This window comes from the organism of the source record quoted next, unplaced genomic scaffold (genome assembly GCF_019419815.1).
Source record: "Pyrus x bretschneideri cultivar Hongxiangsu unplaced genomic scaffold, Pyrus_bretschneideri_v1 Contig30, whole genome shotgun sequence".
Lineage (NCBI taxonomy): Eukaryota > Viridiplantae > Streptophyta > Magnoliopsida > Rosales > Rosaceae > Pyrus > Pyrus x bretschneideri.
The window spans coordinates 3,795,692-3,816,614 of record NW_025999613.1 but is presented as its reverse complement, the minus strand read 5'-3'; the positions used below and the strand labels follow the sequence as shown (position 1 = coordinate 3,816,614).

The 20,923-nt window shown below is 35.6% G+C and overlaps 1 pseudogene; it reads right to left on the bottom strand.

Moving 5' to 3' along the window:
• Positions 1-218: 218 nt before the first annotated feature.
• On the bottom strand, positions 219-6,848 carry LOC103936830 (annotated as a pseudogene).
• Between the last annotated feature and the right edge of the window lie 14,075 nt (positions 6,849-20,923).

Sequence of the window (20,923 nt, the reverse complement as noted above, 5' to 3'; positions counted from 1 at the left end):
TGAAGCCAGAGAAAAACATAACGGCACAGATCTCATTCAATGCAATAACGCTACGTTAGACAGTAAGCATGATTTGGAGAATGGAGACACCAAAGAAAAGATGTTTGGAACAGATCCAGTAGTTGCAGAAATTAAGATCCAACACCAGGAAACAAGCACTGCAGTTGACATAAAAAACAAATGAAAGAAAAGTCGAGGTTGTGGAGGCAACCCAAGCATGAAGATCTCAAACACCAAGAGCTGTTTTACTTGTAACTAAACATGTACAACGTACTATTAACATGCAAGTAGCATTTCGTTCAAGTTGACCTTACGAAAACAACATGAACAATCCGGTGAACAGTTTTACGAATACTGGATTACCAAGGCTGTCTTACTTGCAATTAAACATATACAACATACAATTAACATACACAAGTAGCATAAGCATTTGGTTCAAGTAGGCCTTACAGAAACCGCATCAGCAATTTCCGTCATCCACCAGCAAGTGAAAATACTCACTGCCATTAGCAAACTCTTCACCATGTGCAGCCTTGCAATGCAGGTACAATCACTCCAAAAAGCACTGCAAGTCCCCAATTCTTCCACCCAGTAGCCTCATTCAACCCCATTTCCAAAACCCAGCTACACACCCCAAAAACCCCAGATACACACTCAAAAACCAGCATCAAACATACCTCAATCCTCCTTGTTCCATTGACACACCCTCACGCTTCGAATCAAGGAATCGAAATCCTAAGGGGATTCCAGTACAACCACTGGACCCAGAGTCCAGAATGAGTGAGTACCTGATCCAATGATGATTCTGTGTATTTGTTGAAACACATTCTCTCCTGCACATTTTTTTTTTCACAATGGAAGCTGATTATTTCTGCTTTCCCTCTCAGACAAATTTTATGAATGGTCAAATTTATTTATCTAATTAATTATAAATTGTACTCGAAATAAGGTTCCCTAGTCAGCATAAATATAACCTACCCATAAAACAAACAAAACATACAAGATTAGATCAAACATCATGATATCTGAAAGCACAAACCTGAAGAGCAGCACTACCCACCTCCAATTATCGATCGACTTGCTATCTTACGTCTCCCCCTGCACTAATAACCCGATCACTCTCCACGAGACAGCTCGCAATGTGATCCTATTCTGAGGAATAAAACCCTGTACTAAACCAGAACGACCAAACAGGAATGTATCAAGTCCTAGTCACCTTGCTTAGAACAAAGGGGTGGCCAGCCCAGCACCACACACTATTGTCCTGCAATCTCCTGCATTAGCCACAAAAAAAGTTTGTTTCTAGCAATAAGAGCAGCAGCTGCAGTGCAACCAGGGTGCCAATCCTTCTGGATAACTCTCTTGGATTTCCGGTATAAACCCACCTCAGCTCTAAATACTATATCGGTCTTAACGAATGCCTCAAACAATGCACTGCTGGGACTGCATTTAGAGATAAAGTCAATTACTCAAATAAAATATACACTGTCAAAAAGCAAAAAAAAAAAAAAAAATGAAAGTAACAAACCTGCTAATCGAACTCATAGCTTGCAGGAATCCTGGAAAAGCTCGAGCTGAAAATTCAGCAGCTGCTGCACCTGCTTTTTGTTACAGTCATATCCTTGTAGCACAGCATTGCAATCAGGTTGCCAGTAGAAGTACCAAATACACAATTATAATTAGATAAATCACCAAAACTCACCTCTATGACCATGAAAAGTACCAAAAACATGGATATCCCTTTCATTACGCATGTGTGGCTAAAGGAAATGTGTGTCCTCCACGGTCTTCCTTCTGCCACATGTAGCAAAGGATCCCCAAGAAAGTACAGAATGATATGCCAAAGGATCATTTGAAGCCCGAAGCCACATTTCCAAACCATGCTTAGGTTCACAAGCTCTTTTGATGGAATTTCTCCCTCAGTAAACCAGTTAATCCCCTCTTGATAAGCTTCAAGATTGTTGGCAACATCTCGAGGCTGATTACCAAGAGAATTAAGAGAGTCGTGAAAGGAAATATCTGGCTCCTTTCTTTTCTTTCCCTGTTCCAAAATTATAGCAAGTTTAGTAACTATGACATCGAAAGAAGGCATGTTTTGAGAATTTGCATCCCAACATCTCAATATCAATGACAATAAAGTTGATGGCACTCCAGACTCAGGATCAGCAAGAACTGGCCGCAATCCATCTGATACCACTGCTGCTGTAAGTTGCTGCTCTTTGTAGTTCATCTCCAGTACAGTGTGCGCCTGCCAGCATTATACACCAATCAGCTAGTAGCTACCATGAGCTATTCAGTGACATATTTGAGTAGTCACGTTCATAGTTAAAGCATTAAAGCTATGAGAAATTTATGTTGGGTAAAAGCATAATTCCATCAGAAGATGCTGCTTTGAAACTCAAGATCATAATACTGATACTCAGAACACGAAATACATACATGAACGCATCTATAGATGGCAAGAATTCTTACTAAATATAAGGGCAGGTAGTCAGACAGAATAAGGATGTAACAGGATAGAAGCAAAGACTCAGGCGACGAAGCAGCACCAATGTAGGAGCGTTTGCAGTGGCAATGGAGGACGGGAATCTTATCTTATTTTCTAGTTCCTCTTCCTTAGACTTCTACCCTAATTAGCTATAATTCCATGTCAGCCTTTATGCCATTTTATGATTATAAGACATCCACCTTCGTTTAAGACCCTTGGATTTGATAATCCAAAGGCTAACGAAAGCTGTAAGAATATTTATCTCAAGATCCTGGTTCTAGCATAAGGACCACAAACTAAACACTGAGAGTCTAAGACAAACAGAAAACATCTTTTCATTGAAATGAGCAGTAAGCTGATTTGATGAAACTGTGATGCTTTGCCTAAATTTTTCGGAGGATGGGATGGTTCCCCCCACCGAGATATTTTTGTACTTGGATGCTCTATTCAACATAAAACCTCTGTAAGTTGATACTATAAAATATAAACCACATCAAATGAAAAGTTAGCAGTTTCGGAATTCTAAACCCTCCTTCATCCATTAAATATGTTGTTTCCAAGTAATGAATCAATGTTAAACAATACGCTGCCACAAAATCAAGTTACCAGAGACGTAAAATTAAAAATAAAAATCCAACGGAATATGGTGGAAACTTATTTCTGCATAAACCAAAAATAAACTGAAACTTTTAAAAACTAATGCCTTGGGATATATATACTATTCACAAAAAGGGGTCGCACGTGACCTCAAGAATCAATGCAATCCGAAGATCTGAATAATTGGACCTCATTCAAGGATCATCCTTGATAAAAAAATCTGTGAGATCCAACATGATTTAGTCATCTAACAATAACATAAGAAATGGACGAACACAACGTTTTTTCTTGAAGAACAAAAATGTTCACGGTGATAATCAAATGGTCAAACAATTTTGGATTTCAATGATTTTTCGCAGGGATGATTCCTAGATGGTGATCTAAAACAGGGACAGTTTGGATTCCAATGATTCTTATGTATAAGTGCAGCCATGTTATTAGCAACAAGAATCATATGACACATCAATCCAACTGCAAATCAACATCTCTTAATATATAGTAAGTTAAGCAAAACACAATTAAGAAAGGTGTTGAAGTTCCTTTCGAGTGCAAATATAAGGATAGTATAGTGGCACAAGTAAGGGTGTCGAACCAAAGGGATTGATAAACAACTTAGTAAAACCTTTGACTCTTACATATTAGCATTAGTTAATGACTCCTATGATTTAAAACTGGGGAGGTTTAAGTAATTTTGGAAAAGAAATAAAGACAGAAAGAAAAGGGGAAAATTAGAACTATCTAAAAATAAACCTAAGACATGAAATAGGTTAGAGACGTTTTTAGGACATAAACTTGACTTAAAATGAGCTAAGGCCTTCCCCTAAACATTCATGAATCAATGAGATGATCTTTTAACTTATCCATTTCAAATGCACAACTAAGATGTTCACATATCTAGCATGGCATATACTTAGATTGTACGAATCCTCACTTTCTTTGCATGTGAGATGCATGGCATATACATCAAACTTATATTTGTAGGTGCAACCTAGCATGACATATACTCAGATTTAACACCTAGAAACTCATTAAGAACAAAGAGGATTATGAACATCACATGAACCCTAGAACATGGCATTTATCCTAGATTTTCATGGAATCAACTTACATGATTAGTTCTGAACTTAACCACATGTTGCTAAGGAATGAAAGAAGATATGGCAGTCATCCTTATCATTCTCAATAGAAAGCAAACATAAACAAGGTAGCTAAGCTTGAAAATATGTGCTTAAAACAATTGAGACAGAAAACTGATTCTAGCTTGCAAATGAAATTGATAAACTAAAACTGCATCATAACATTAATTCAATCATGTCTAGGGCTTCAAAGCAGCCCTAAGTATCCATAACCTAAATTAAAAACATAACAATAACAAATACATAAAAGTTAGGAAAGCTAGAACCTAGAAAATGCTCAAGGCTGAAGACTCTTGCTCTCCAGATTTTGCGTTTTTCTGATTTTTTTCTCCTATTCTCCCCTCATGTTGTGTATTTGTCTCCTATTAAAAGGCTTAGGAGTTATCTAACATCTGACACATTTACATCCTTAAATTGAATCTCATTTATAGCTCATTACAATCAGCTTTTAGTATAGGAGTAACTGAAAATTAGCTGTTATCAGAATTTGTAACTAAACAGCTCCTCTTTATTCTGTCATAATTTCTTATCGAAACCTCCAAATCACAAGCTGTAAAGACCATCAGAAAGAAGACTTCTAGGGCTTTCCAACCATATATGGCTCATTTTCTAATTTGTTCTGAGAACTTCAGAGCAAAGCTCACAAGTTGGCTGTTTTGCAAGGGCCTTTTCAGGCGGATCTTGGGCCACTCGTGGGCTATGGTCTGGTCTTTGGCGAGTTGGACTTCAAACTATCCATCCTAGGCTCTTAAGATATTCAAAATAAGATGATTTCTTCAAGCCCTTACTTTCATCCTGAAACACAATACAAACAACAAAATACCTTGTGAAGCATAGAAATTTTAAGTCAAAAACCTAAGTAAAAGAGGGCGTAAAAGTATAACTTTATGCACTCAACAAAAGGCCACTTGGGCTTTTGCACAAAGTTCAGTGTATGAAACAACACCGGTAAGAAGCTCACTGCAAGAGGATCATACTGAAATTTCATATTCATGGGAAAAAGAGGACAAAAATTTAAACTGCATACTTGTCTATAGGATAATAAACATTAATAATGATACTACTACTGAAAAGCAAATGATGCAGAATAAAATCTTAGAGATATTTTCGTATAGTTTATTTGTATATTCCTGTTTCTAGTAGTGTTAGGATTACCTCCTCTTGAATTATCTCTTGCCTTTCTGTCTTCTAAACCCTGATCTCCCCTTCTGTTCTAGATTTCTCTTCGGTCTATCTGTTCGATATGTTTTCTTGTTCTCAGTTCTTCTATTTCTCTTATATTCAGACCTAGTTCCTCTTGTCTTCTAAATCTCTTTCTGATTTCTAAACTTTGGTTACTTGTTCTACATCAGCAATTTTGGTTACACAACTATTCATTGTGATATGAAAACATTTATATTTATAATTGTATAACTATATTTAATGTTTAGGTATTTTGCACGAAAAATCTTTGAATGCACTTGATCTTTCGAAGAAATGTGGATCCTACAAGGTGCCCCACAGTGTTGTTTGAGGGATCCCTCAATTGAAACTCTTTGTATTTGGGGTTAGGGTGTGTATAATATATTGATTCAAATGGTTGCTCGACTTGTTGAGAAACTGACTCAATTCATGTAATAGTGAGACTCATATAGGAGCGGCATAAAGGATCCTAAGGTATTTGTAGTATATTCCCATTATTATTTCTAACTATCAGTACCTCAGAGTTGAAGGAAAACCTCAGGTAAGGGATTATTTGCACTTCATTATGTTCATAACAACCCGGGATGAATTGACAGATATCATAACTAAGGGCTTCAGGCGGTGAAACATTATCTAATATCCGCTGCAGAAGTTGTGAAATCTCTTTGATGGCACGATTAATGTTATTGCACAGTTGACCTCAAAGTCTATATGTAACATGTACTATGTGTATTGGAGAAGAGTAGACTGAAAATAATCTCCAAATTGTTAGAAATGTGCCCTAAAAGCCAATCCTGTTGTAATCTTTTAAATCATTTCATGTAAAGTATTGATTAAGTTTAATCAAAAGGGCAATTCTTTTGTTCATAAAGGCCTCTAGGAGTAAATCCTGTGATGCATAATGCGTCTAAGAGCGATTTCTTGAATCCTACCGGTGTGATTCTTGTAGTTTGGATATGAAGCCCCTGGAGTGAATCCACACCTATCTCTAGTTTTATTTCTTTTCTCTAAATCATCCGTTTCGCTGCCAGTACTCCTATATGGAATTTATCAAGATTCATATGCATATATATAAATACCAAAGCAAATGCAATTCCTTGTGGAATTTATCAAGATCATCACAAGTAGAATGGATGGGTTTCTTGACAGCAACTCCCGGCCCCTAGTCGCACAATTAGTCCCATAATCCAAGCAAAAAAAATCAATTAATTAGCCAAACAGAGGCTTATGAGGGAGTGTTAATAATTACCTTTACTTCGGACAATGGATTTGAGGAGAGTGTAAAAGGAGGGTGGAGGATGGAGGAGAGGAATGGAATTGCTGCTGCATTTCTCTCGACCCAACACTGCTCCCTCTCCGCCTCCACCACCATACTAGAACATAGAAAGCGCCAACTGGGATCACGCACAGATCAGATGCTACTCTTCTTCTTATCGATCTTTTTTCCAAGGTGGAGAGTTTGTGAATTAAATAATGCATAGAGACATCAAATTTTTAAATTAAATTTGCAAATCAAATAATATGTAATCAATAGAAAATGAACACGTTAATCAAAACTCATAATCCAATCATCAACATCCACATTATTTGGTTTAGAGATTTAGTCTCCTTAACATTATTCCTTTTGAATTTGTCTACTCACAACATAAAGAGGGTACCATAAAACAGACATGGGTCCTCTCCAGATCCATGTATCCTAATCCACCAAATCCATGTATCAGGCTATTGAAATTTAATCCAACGGTTACAAATAGGAGCTCACTTTAACCGTTGAATCAAATTTCAATGGCTCAGATACATGAATTTGGTAGATTTTGATACTAGGATCCATAGAGTACCCATGTCCCCATAAAACTATCATCTTCTTGAGCATGTAATTTTATGTGGCATATTCTTATTGAATGCGGTTAATTTATGTCTACATATATACATGCACATAAGTTCTAGATCAAAGATTTTGTATATGGGATTTAGGATTAAATCTTTGTTTCTTATTTACATTACAATATTATTAGAAATCGACGTCCATGTGACGTATTGATCTAATGTAATTAAAATTAAAATTTCTATTATTTTAAAATTTGTTCTTCAAACACAAATGAAACATCAAGTTGATGTTCTACAAAACTTAAGCTAAATATTATTTTCTCCGTTTTTCATTTTTTAAGTTTATTTTCACAAAACAGTATGCTAAACGCATTTTTGTATGTGTAAAATGAAAAACTGTTTTGTAAATTGTTAACGAACAAGTCCTAATTATGTGAAAACATTGATTTCATAATGAGCTACTAAAAACAATTAAATCTTGGGCCTTATAATTCTTGACTCAATTCAAAATGTGGCTATAGGTAGAGCTGTACACGAGTTGAGCCGAACAGAGTATTACTGTGTTCAAGTTTGGCTTGTTTAATTTAATTTAATTTTTTTTTTGAACTCGAAACTACTTGGCTTGGTTCTTATACGAGCCAAGCTCAAACGAGCTTAAAAATTTTGAGCCCAATACTGAGCTCAAGGTGTTTCGAGCTATTTCTAATATTAAGTTGGTTCAGTTATTTAAAAAAAAAAATATATATATATATATATATATATATATATATCATATCTTGGAAGGAGTTATAGTGTTCTATAAAAGAAGAAAAGAATAATATTATGATGTAGTGTTATGTATATATTGCTATACACATATATGAGGAAAGGATCCACATCACTAGATTTTGGACACAAGTTAGAAAATTATTTTTCTCTCTCCTTGTTTTCCAAAAAAAATAAAAATAAAAAAAAATTTTGTTTACAAGTTTAGTCTCTCTAACATTACTCTTAAAATTAAAAATCATTTACAGACATTTCGGTGAATCTCTCTAGCATCACCTTCCATTGCTTTTCTTTTTCTTGGTCAAATCGATTGTTGTTACAAGTGGCACCAACCCCTAATGGGTTTGCTTTGAAGACGAGGTCTTTAAAATCAAACTTGGATAGAAGAGGCCAACGCAAATAATACTCAATGGTGGACGCCAATTTCATGAACAAAGTTCGGCAATTTACTACATAACTCATCTGAAAACTTTTGGCGTACAACGTCCGAAAACACCTAATCATAAAGATTTGGCTTGTTCAGTGTTATCCCACTGAAACTGTCAATTAGATTCGGATGACTATTGCCCAAATTTCAATTGAAAATTTGGACGAACTGTGACGACCTATCCCTAATTTTACGTTTTTATAAATTTAAAAAGCGTGAATTGATGAAAATGCCCTAGAGGCGAGATTATTGACTTCCATTGACCGTCCTTTCGGGACGTGTGCAAGTTACCATTTTACCGTACTTTCGAAGTTATCAACGGAACGATCGTGTAAGCGTAATCTGAATCAAAACCAGAGTTATGATAGGGGTTTTACAGAGTTGCAAATCCGAAAAGTACTTTTGTAAAGATTACTATTTATTATTTTATATATTTCTTATAATTATTATATTATTATTTTTTTAACATTATTTGGTTTTTATATTATTATTTTAATATTAGTTGATAGAAAATAAGGGGAAGGAAGGAAAGAGTTGTGGGAGAGAAGAGAGGAATTAGGGGGACAAATCAGAGGAGGAAAAAGGAGGGTAGGAAGCCAATAAGAAACAAGAGAAGGGAGAGAGGTGTGGAACACCAGATCCCGTCAATTCGTACACCCCACCCGACTCCAACCCGTTTTCTGGCAACTTTCTGTCGCCATTTCCGGCGAGTTGAAGTTATTCAACACCACCACCAGACTCACCGATGTTCTCTCTTACTTTCCCATCCAAACCCAACTGGGTTTGACCCCAATTTTTGTGATGAACCGTACTGGTGGGTACGATAGACACTCGATGGCGATTTGTCGATCTTGCTAGCTTCGGCGACAACCACCACACTCATTCAAGTTCTCTCAACCTCAGGAACAAGGCCCAAACAAGATTGGGGGCGTTGGGCAAATTGAGGACGATTTAAGGGGCACCTATTTCTAGGGTTTCCGGCGGATCGAGGAAAAATTCAGGTGTTTCCTGGCAGAATTGGACCTCAGCCCAGGTATAAAAATTGTTCCCTTGACTTGCTCTACATGCCTGTAAAATTTGGTTTTGAAAATAATTGAATTTTTCGGTGAGCTGAGGCGGTCAGTCACCATGTGCGGCGGCACGTGGGCCGAGGCACCCCCTGACCTTCCAAGGCTAAATTTGATACCCCAATTTCATAGGTGAAGTCCAATTGATGAAATCTAATCGTTTGAACATAGTTTTGATAGAGACTGCCACTTGATCCTTACATAAATTGACGATTCGACCGTTGGATCGTCACCAAACCTTAATACATTATAGTACTTAATATTTGAGGACCATAAAACTGACAGATCAGGAATCCATCGTACGGATCTTCCTGAATTAGATTTGTAAGTTCATAAAATAAAACGTTGATCGCCACTTGAATCGTGATTGGCGGAGATCCAACCGTCGGATTGCGGTAAGATTTTAGTATGTTGTTTTAGAAGCATAATGTGAATCTTGGAAGTTACGGATTGGAAATTTGAGGTGCGGATCATCCGGATCGAGTTACGTAGGGTACCATTGACCTTTGACAAACGGTTGACTTTTGGTCAATGGGTTACAAATCATTCTAGAATGTCCTTGGGGATGTGTTTTATGTAAGCAAGGTTCTAAAAAATGCTAGGCACTAGTTGGGTGGCGGGCTGGCGGCTAGCACCTAGGCGGCCTAAGTGGATTTAGGTAAATTTCTTGTATATCTTGTAAATAAGTGCATATTGACACTTACAAAAAATTATACTTGTATGAAATCAATGGATTCATAATAAAAAAATGGCAAAATGCAAAAAGATTATCTAACAAGTCCAAAATTTTAAAAACACATTTCGCATATATGCCATATAACCATATTGAGGAATATTGTAGGATGACACATGTACAACAAGTTCACAATTTTAAACCACTTAGACTTAGATATAATTTATTTTATTTTATTTTTTTAATTTCATTATAAAAAGAAAACTGCCTAGGCACCGCTGATAACTCATATATTTCATGCATTTATACCATCCATTTCTAGACTCTTTGTGACGTTTTTGAGTTAAACTGGTTGCATTTTACCTCATTTTGTGTTAGTTTGCAGTTACATGTACTTTAGGATCAATCTGAAGGCAAAAGAAGTGAAAACATGCCATTTTTGGGGTTGACCCTTATTCAAATGTGGAAAGAAGGTTAGTAGCCTGTTTTGAAGCCCAAATAAAGAATCCAAGATGAATTTGGCTTGTTAGAAGACCAGGAGCAGAATGGGAAAGGAATTGGAATATTTAGCCTGATTTGGAAGAGCTAAATAAGGAAAAACGTTCAAAACTTTGGCTTAATGGTTAGGATCACCTTGCAATCAGCTACAACCCCATTTAGCCTATAAATACTAGGGTTTCAGATCACTTTTTTACAAGTTCCCCTTGGGGTCGCCCAGAGTTATCTCTCTTCTCTTTCTTTGGCCTTTCTTCTAGAAATAAAACCCTATTTCCCTTCACCATCCGCTGCCACCGAAGAAACCATGCAACCGTGCTGTTCTTGGAGGATTTCAACATCAGAATTGCTTCAAGGGGGCTTCTTCTATGAACTTTAGTTTCACTCATGTTGTTCTTGATATTTATATATTTTGTAATCATGTTGTGTAATTAAGTTCATAGCTGGGGATTTCGATGTAGCCTTGCAAAACTATTATATGTTATTAAGTTAAAGTATTTGATTCATTAATCTGTTTTCATGTTTCATTCACTGATTTTATAGTATAATTTGTTTGTTAATCTTAATGTTTGATCACCATTAGGGCTGCTTATGAATTATTTGATCAGGGTTATAGTACACATCATGCTTAATCTTGGTAGACATGTGAATGAATGAAGAAACTGCTATGCATACATCCTGCCATGTGATTTCTTTGGTTCTTTGAAGTTTTCTTGTTCTTAATGGATTCTTACTTGCTAATCTAAGTTGAACATCACAACTAGATTGCAGATTAGGAGTACTTGATCACAACCACACATCAAATGGATGATCATAAATAAGTAAAACGAACCCTAGTTGCAAATTGGAGAGTTGAATGTGTTTTGACTTAATTTTCATGGAATTGACTTGTAATGGTGAAATCGGTATCCCTAGTTACGTTCCCATTGCTTCTGAATCATTCTATTATTTATATTTACATTCGCTTGCATTTTAAGTTACTTTACTTCTCAAATCAAAATCAAAACTCAATTTGTTAGTTTCATTTTTTAGTTAGGGTTCACATAAAGCTAGTAATTTGTAAAGGTCTAATCAGTCCCTGTGGTTCGACACCCTTACTTGTGCCAGTACACTATCCTTATTTTTGCACTTGAAAGGAACACAACAGCCGCCTAGGTCGCCTAGAGCCCATCTTATTTTTCCAACCGATTTGCAAGAAAACGCCTCGACTCACCACCACCTAGTGCCTAGGCCCTTTTTTAGAACATTATATGTAAGTTACATGTTCTATCTATAAGAATTTTGAGACGTGATTTGATATTTGTTCTAGGAAATGATCGTTCGTGACCCCTCGATATTTGTGCTACGGAGTTGTAGCATGAACTTCAGGTGAGTGGGTCTTTTCCTTTTTATAGTGTGTGTGTGTGTGTGTGTGTGTGTGTGTGTGATTAATATTTTCCATTTATGCATTTGAAAAAGAATTTCTTACATACGCCTGGATTAGACTAAAGTTTATAAGAATTAGCGAAATGATGGAATTTATGAAATATGCTACATCCTACGGGATGCACAGGTATGCTTATAATCTTTGATGCTATAATTATACCTACGACTATGAATGTTGGTATGTTGATTAGAACTATCGAATCACTGTGGCTGACCATATTTGTGTTATCTACTCATCGTTTGCTACACCCGGTGTTAGTGTTCGCCTAGGGCCAGGGCTAGTCTTTCACATGTATGTTCACATCCGCACCACACGCTCGCCTTGGATCCAAGTAGGTGCCAGTCTTGTCGTACAGGTTGCAATAGGCAACTTCAACTTGTATGTGACCGCGAATAGCACCAGTCTTAAGTGATTATAGCACTAGAGTGTATATTATGATTACACCCAGTCTTGTTCATGTCAGAATACCTCTGCATGAACTCGTGTGTCAGCATGTGTCGATCAGCACCCGTTATGATATGTTACTTATGAGAGATTTTGTGATTTTGAATGTCATGCCCTTATTTACGAGATATTGTGCAGTAATGAATTCTTGAGATTTTGCAGGCTACGGTAAGTATTTTCTTAGTAAACATAGTATGTATATTTTGGAAACTATATTGGTTTTACAGCGAGGGGTTACTATGTTTTCGAAAAGGATTTTACAAAGATTTGTTTCTAGGCCCACTCACCCTTGTTTTTCGCCCCTTCAGGTTTTAGTAGCTGAGTTTTCATGTTGACAAGGATTATTGGCAAATCTTGGTATTGGGATTACATTCGTGGGTACGATTCTCATCCTCCTTACTGTACTTTACTTATACTCTGACATCACGTGTGAAATGAGTTCTTTCCTGCTCACAAGTGCACTCTTAAAATTAGGCACTTTTAGGTTTAAATTTACACACATTTTCCACATCACTACACTTTATGGCTTCGTCACGTTCCAAGTGTCGGCCAGCATAACTCGATTTGAAGTCCAAGTGGACATTCCAGGTTGGGGTGTGTCACAAACCACAGTCAAACCTTTGCCCAAACGAGCAAATATTAATTGTCCAGACGTGAGTTTTACATGTGTCTGATGTGTAAATGTGGCTATGTTAGGGATGTCAGGAAATAGGCTTTTGGATGATTGAGGTCGTTTTTGAAATTTACAAAAATGATTGTTAGAATATGAGTATGATTGTGAGTGCTAGAAGCCGGCTATAGTGTTTCAATTGGTATGGAAAGGTCTTGTTGTAGAGTTTAAAGTTGTCCTAACAGTTCAAAATTGTAACTTTAATTAAATCTTGATTCTTAGCACTCATAGTTGGATTGGAATTGTGTGTTTGTTTCCTACATTGATTTTAATAGGAAAATCATGAGGATTATTTCAATATAAATAATGATCTTTGCTCTCACAAAACATATGCTTAATATTTAACTAACACCTATTTTTAGTTTGAGAACTTTTGGTTTTGCAAAAGAGGATATGGTGCATTGTTTAGAAGTATGCTTTGGCTTCTTCTTCTACTGCTTCTACTAGTTAGTTAGTTATTGTGTTTATTGAATTGTGATTTAACATTGTATAAATTTGTGGTTCATGAGTTTAATCTCTTAAGTTATATTTTGGTAAGTTTAGTCTTACATGTGGTATCAGAGCCTTAGATTTTTTTCTCTTGAATTCAAATTGAAAGTATTGAAATTTAAAAAAAATAAAAGACTATGATTAATTACCAGACATCAAATTTCGTTTGTGAGGAAATCTGTAGGGTTTTATAAGGTTTTATCTTGAATCCTTTTCTACAAAAACCTTTATTCTTAATTTCGATCATTTGTTATACCATGTTATTTTCTGTACAATTGAGTGTTGTGCATTGATTATATTTTGCTAGATAATTTATATAAAATCAACTCCAAAAACCCAAAACAAAAAGGAAATTGCTACAAGTGTGGCAAGTATGGCCATTACGCCAATGATTGTCATGTTAAGAAAACAATTAGTGAATTGAAGATCTCTGAGGAAGAGAAACTTCAGTTAATTAAAGTCTTAGAACTTAAGGGCACATACAATAGTCAATCAGAAGATGATTTGGAATCATCTTCTTCTGATAATAGTCCGTAGACCAACCCCTCATCCCCCAACATCAAGCTAGGATGCACCGATGCTTGCTGTAATAAAATTTCAATGCTTAAGCAAGAAGAACAAGAAGATCTTCTTATCAAATTAATAAGTAAAGTCGATGAGCCAGAACTCAAATCTTTCTATCTTAAGAAACTTAAGAAATTAGTTTCTTCCGATGAATTTGGCACTAGCCAACCCTCAGCCAACTCCCAAAATCTCTCTTAGCACAACCTGAGAAAGGTTTAATAAGACTAAGAAAGAAATCACAATCAAAGACCTCCAACGTGAAGTTAATAAAATCAAAGGTGAAATTAGGTTTCCAAAGTCAGAAAACCTAGAAATTCATACACATCTCAGTAGAGTCCGCACTCAAACTTTTGTCGACAATCCTGATGAAGGACAAGTAGTTCTTCTTCTTGTGATGCTTATTCGAGCAAATCTTCTTCAAAAGATTTAATCCTAGGTCATTTAGACAAGATAAGAATCCAGAAATGGTATTCTAAAATCAAAATAATAATTGATGATTTTCATTTTGAAACTATTGCTTTGATAGATTCGGGCGCAGACTTGAATTGCATTCAAGAAGGCTTAATACCTACTAAGTACTTTCATAAGTCAACAAAAATACTTAGTGCTGCAAATCAATCACCAATGCAATTAAATTTTGAAATACCAAAAGCGCATGTTTGCAATCAAAAATATTTCTAGTCCAGTCATTTTAGGTCTCCCTTTTATGGCACTTATATATCCTTTTAAGGTTCATCACAATAGGATTACCACTTGTGTCTTAGGACAGAAAGTCACGTTTGAGTTCTGCAAGTAAACAAATCTCAAAAAATTAAAACGTCTTCAAAAGGATAGCATAGCGCAATCCCTCAATCTAATCAATCATAAAACACAACAAATTAATTTCTTAAAAGAAGAAATTAATCACAAAAGAATTGAAGAACAGCTAATAAAAAAATCTTTGTTACAAGCCATTAATAATTTTCAAATGAAACTTGTTAATGACATCTGTTCCGATATTCCCAACGCCTTTTGGCACCGCAAACAACACATTGTTAAACTTCCTTACATAAAGGAGTTTAATGAATCTAAAATCCCAACCAAAGCCATACCAATCCAAATGAGTCAAGAAGTCTTGGAATTCTGCAAAACAGAGATACAAGAACTTCTTAATAAAGGAATTATCCGTAAAAGTAAGTCACCTTGGTCGTGCCCTGCATTTTATGTTTAGAAGAATGCAGAATCAGAAATAGGTACTCCCCGATTAGTTATTAATTATAAACCATTGAATGAAGTCTTGAAATGGATTCGGTATCCAATCCCTAACAAAAGAGATTTGATAAAGAGACTTTCTCAAGCAGTTATTTTTTCAAAATTTGATATGAAATTAGGCTTTTTGGCAAATTCAAATCCATGAATCTGATAAATACAAAACAGCTTTTGTAACTCCTTTTGGACATTATGAATGGAATGTAATGCCTTTCGGCCTTAAAAATGCTCCAAGTGAATTTCATAATATCGTGAATGAGATTTTTAATCAATATAGCCATTTTTCGATTATTTATATTGATGATGTTCTGATTTATTCAAAGTTAATAGATGAGCATTGGAAACATTTGCATTTGTTTGCTAGAATAATTAAGTCCAATGGATTAGTTGTCTCTGCATCAAAGATTAAACTGTTTCAGACCAACATTAGATTTTTAGGTTATAATATCCATAAATCTACCATTTGGCCCATTGATAGAGTCATTCAATTTGCTGATAAATTTCCAGATCTGAAATTTATCCTCATCTTCGTCAGCAGTGTAAACCATTGTTTGATCGTCTCAAAGATAATCCTCCAACATGGTCTACCATTCATACTTCTATTGTCAAATAGATTAAAACTCATGTTAAGACTTTGCCTTGTCTTGGCATTCCAACTCCCAACTCATTCAAAATAGTTGAAACCGATGCATCTAATATTGGTTATGGAAGTATCCTCAAACAGTTAGTTTCTTCCGGATATCCTGAACAAATTGTTCGTTTCCATTAAGAAGTATGGAACTCTGCACAAAGCAATTATAGTACTATTAAGAAAGAAATATTATCTATTGTATTATGCATTAGCAAATTTCAAGATGATTTATTAAATCAAAAATTTTTAGTCCGTGTTGATTGCAAATCTGCAAAACATGTTTTACAAAAAGATGTTCAAAGCATTGCACCTAAACAGATTTTTGCATGGTGGCAAAGCCATATTAAGTATTTTTTATTTTGATACTGAATACATTAAAGGCAGCCACAATTGCATACCAGATTTTTTAACAAGAGAATTTCTGCAAGGGAAGAATGACATGAAACAACAGTAGCCAAAGAAGGCTTTTAGCCACTCTTGCACCTTCACCACAAATAAAACAGGAATCTATTCCCGATTCCTCATCGGCCTTAGCCATCACCAACAGATTCACTCCATTAGGATCCACAGTAGGAAATTTCCAACCAAACTACCAAAAGGCCTTAACCAGTTCATATGATCCATATTCATCAATGCCATCCCCATCAACACCCAAAACACCTAGTTTTGCTAAAACATCCCCATATGTTAAGAAAAATCCAACGGAATACCTATTCAGCATCCCTCATCATATTGACAAAAAACAAACCCCAGAAAAAATAGCCAAAACTATTTTCCCTCCAAACTTCCATCATTTGCCAACTGAATCTTTCAAAACCCTTAAATATTACCAAGCCATTCTCTTTGACACAGAAAACATTGCTATCAAACCCATTTTCAGTACCACCCATGAAAACAAAATACTCTACCATTCTCTTAATATTGGAAGATTTCTTACTGAACAAGATTAGGGCATCCCTTTATATCAAACCAAACCACTTCATACCTAACATGTCCTCATTCCAAACAACCATTATAATTATTTTGATTACATTCAAGCCTAGACCAATATATTTTTACATCAAACAGCTGATTTCAGCCATTCATGTTTATTACCTTTGATAGAAATTTCAAGTTAACCTTCCTAGCATGGTTTCCCAATTGGTGGTCAACTCATGGCCCGACAACCAACTTGCTACCCGAGGATCTCATGCAAGTTTTATCATCTGGTTTCCAAAAAAGATTTGATCGAAGCTGGTTCGATGACAGAATCTCCCTTCTATCGTTGTTCATGGCTAAATACAAGGTCCTCTAGATCATGAAATGGAATTACGAAGCTGAATCAGGCCAAGTCTACAGGTCCTGATGGGTCAAATGGTGGGACAAATTTGATTGTCAAAAAATTATAAGTTTGGTCTCATCTGAGTTCCCCATTATTCCTGTTCCAATGGTATCTCCACCAGCACAGAAAGCATTGCCAGAAATCCCAGAGACTACTCAATCTTTAACGGACATTAATCCTTCATCGTCCCTCAAGGGCAAAACTAAATCATCCAGATCATCCAAAATAATAAGCTCGAAGAAAAAAGAGAAATCCTCGCAACTCCAAAATATGGCAGATAAACTTATGGCAAAAGCAGCTTTGCTGCTCAAAGAAGAAGAAGAAACAAATTCAAACTCATTAGACGCTTCGTCTCAACCTGTCAAGTGGGTAGATTATCAAGCTTTTCAGGACCCATTTGAAATATGTAATAATTTGTAATCATTTCAAGGGTTTTACCCATGTAAATTGCACAGTTCCAACCATGTGATCATCAGTAGCAGCAATCATTCCGACAAGGAACTATTCATCAGCAGTAGCAGCAGACAAGTCACTATTCATGAAATCACTTTTACTATTCATCCATCATTTCGAAAACAGACGCGTGAATACACAGTAAAAGGCTTCATCATTTGTCGGCCTTTCCAGCTCTCAGCGAGATTACCGGCTCAATTATCTCAGCCTCAATCATTCTTCTTAGTAGGATAAAAGAAGAGCTCATTCTTAAAGCAAATGGACTTTAGTCGCCAACAGCTAGAACTTCTGCGAATTCTTTTTGAACAGAAGTGATTTAGCTTCATCCCAATACCAAATATCAAACATTTGTATTTTAATTTTCAATCAAGGATGCCTGCGTGCACACCATCTGTTTTCTTATCAATCATCAGTAGACGAAATTGTAAGTTGGTTTCCAATTTGAAATAAAACTTGTTTTCAAATTATATCTTTGCATCATTAATTTCAATTCACTATTTTCACTATGAAAAATATTTTCATCACTACTGATTTTAATTGGCATTTATGTTTATCTCCCAGTCAATTCATTAAGTATCTTAAATTCAAGGTAAACACCGATCAGACTTTCGTTCAATTCTTTTTTCATATATACAACATTTGGTATGATATCTGCAAGCCTAATAATCATAATGATTGTAGTCTTGATTGTTGTCCCCATAATTTTTATCATCATCAATAGACGGCAAGCTTCCGTCCCCATTTGGTATCAGAGCCAAGTGGTTGGTAATTGCATTAGCATCTTTGTAATCTGCAAGTCAAGTTCATATTTCAGTCTTCCGATTTATAGTTTATCTTATCTCTCAATCCTCTAAATTGTTTGTTTAACTCCCCATCTAAACAATAAGACGTGGTCCAACAAAAAGTCCCAGGTAGAAGCATGAGCCGAGCGCCTAAACGGGGAAAGAGTTCAGCGAATACGCGAGGAAGGTGAATGAGTATAAGTTTTTTGTATTTTGTTTGCTTGATTTGTGAACTTCATAAGTAGATTATTTAGATCTAATTCAATGGCCAACATTAGCTCTAGATCTAGTTTAGGTGCGATACTAGACATTGTTAATGAAGAACAAAAACTTGATTTTCAAACTGATGATAATGTAGACTTTGGAGATTGGAACGTCCCCAAGGTTTCAAGAAAAAATATTTACAAAAAGAAATGGTCAGTAGCCTCATTTAGAAGTGAATATCATGTTAAAACTGTTGAAAAAGCATATGCTCTTAGCAAAGAACATGAAACTTGTCAATTGTTCTCTCCAGAACAAATCAAATCTCATAGGAAAGATGGTCATAACTATATCCACAGTGGCTTAGTTCAGATAGTCGTAAAACCTTTATCACGTAGAGGCCTTAATACCTCTATTTTGTTGTGTCTCCGAGATGCTAGATTCACTAATTTTAGTGATAGCATACTTGGAATGATCGAGTCAAGTTTATACAATGGACCTATCTATTTTGATTGTTTTCCAGACCTTACCATTACCATAAGTCTTTCAGACCCCCATATGCTGAAATCACTCACTCAAAATATCAAAACTTCAGGATACCAAGTCCTTGAAGGAACACAGCCTTTGGCCTTAATATACAGAGTATATTATAAAGTCACTGGCACAAACATGAATTTTCAAGCTTTAACCAAGAGTCCTGGAGATCATACACTTTTAATTCAAACCAACCAAAATAATGCAAACATTAAAGTTCCTAGAACCATTAGGTGGTCAGATATCAGTCTACCTTCAGATTGGTGTCTAATTAATGAAAGTAAGCCAATAGGTATCCAAAACAGTCTAGTTAACTTAGACAATATTGAACAATATTTTGATGGAACGGTTAAAATCAATTTTGATCGTCCAGCCAGAAGATCTTGTGAGTCCACTCACTCACATAAACCATTTGCTCCTAGCAGAAATTCTTTTTCTAGATCCATACCAACCGATAGGATGGGTAAAGATCAAGAGTTAATCAATTCAATAGCCAATAAGAAATTAAAGGCAGTAGCCTCTAGTTCGTCTGTCACCCAGCAAGAGTTAATTAATGACTTAATTAACATCAAGCTAAAGTCAGTAGAAACAACATCTCAGGTTACACATTCGGTCTACCAACCCCAAACCCAAGACCAAGGAGAATAAACTTCTCCAACAGAATTTGATTTTGATGCAGGACAGATTCATCATCAACTTTTAGTTTTAAACAAACTTTTTAAACCAAATAGGAAAAAGCTCAATGCTGATATTGAAGCTGAAGAGAATATTCCAAGGAGAAATATTTTCAGAAATAAATATTCTTAAGAAGAAAAATTAGAAATTCATAAAAAATGGAAAATTTTTATGGAAACCCACAAATTTGAAGTATTTTTCTTCGATTATGTTGAAAAGTATAACTAAAGAAAATTGGCTTAAAGAAGACAAGACAATTGTCTCCTCTAGTCATCCTCCACAAGAAACAATTTTAATCACGACTGCTAATAAGGAAATCCCTGCTACTCCTTTTAAACTTCCTAAGGAAGATGCAGGAGTTAAACCAATCATTGAACAAAACAATTTTACTAACCAGAGTCTCCATACCATTGGAAAACAGTTAGATAAGATTGAAACTAAAATTGATAAACTTTCCCAACCAAAGTCGTTAATTAGGGAAAAACCCCTAGTTAATTTCCCATAATCCTCTTCAAAGGCAATAGCCTTGAAAACAATTTCCACAAGTAAAAAATTTGACCAAATGTTATCAGAATTAAAACAAGAAAAGACAGTTCATGTCTTACAACATCCCAATGATTCTTCATCAGAAATATCTCCAACTTCCTCTGAGTCAGAAGATGATTCAGATTCCATTCGAAAAAAGTTGAACAAGCTTTTCAAAATCTTGAACTCAAAAGGATTACCAATAAGCGAGTCAACCCAACATCTCTTACCAAAAATTGGTATCCTAAGCCAACACCTCTGGATATCCAGTTTGAGGAAAGAAACATTCAAAACGAATTCTCA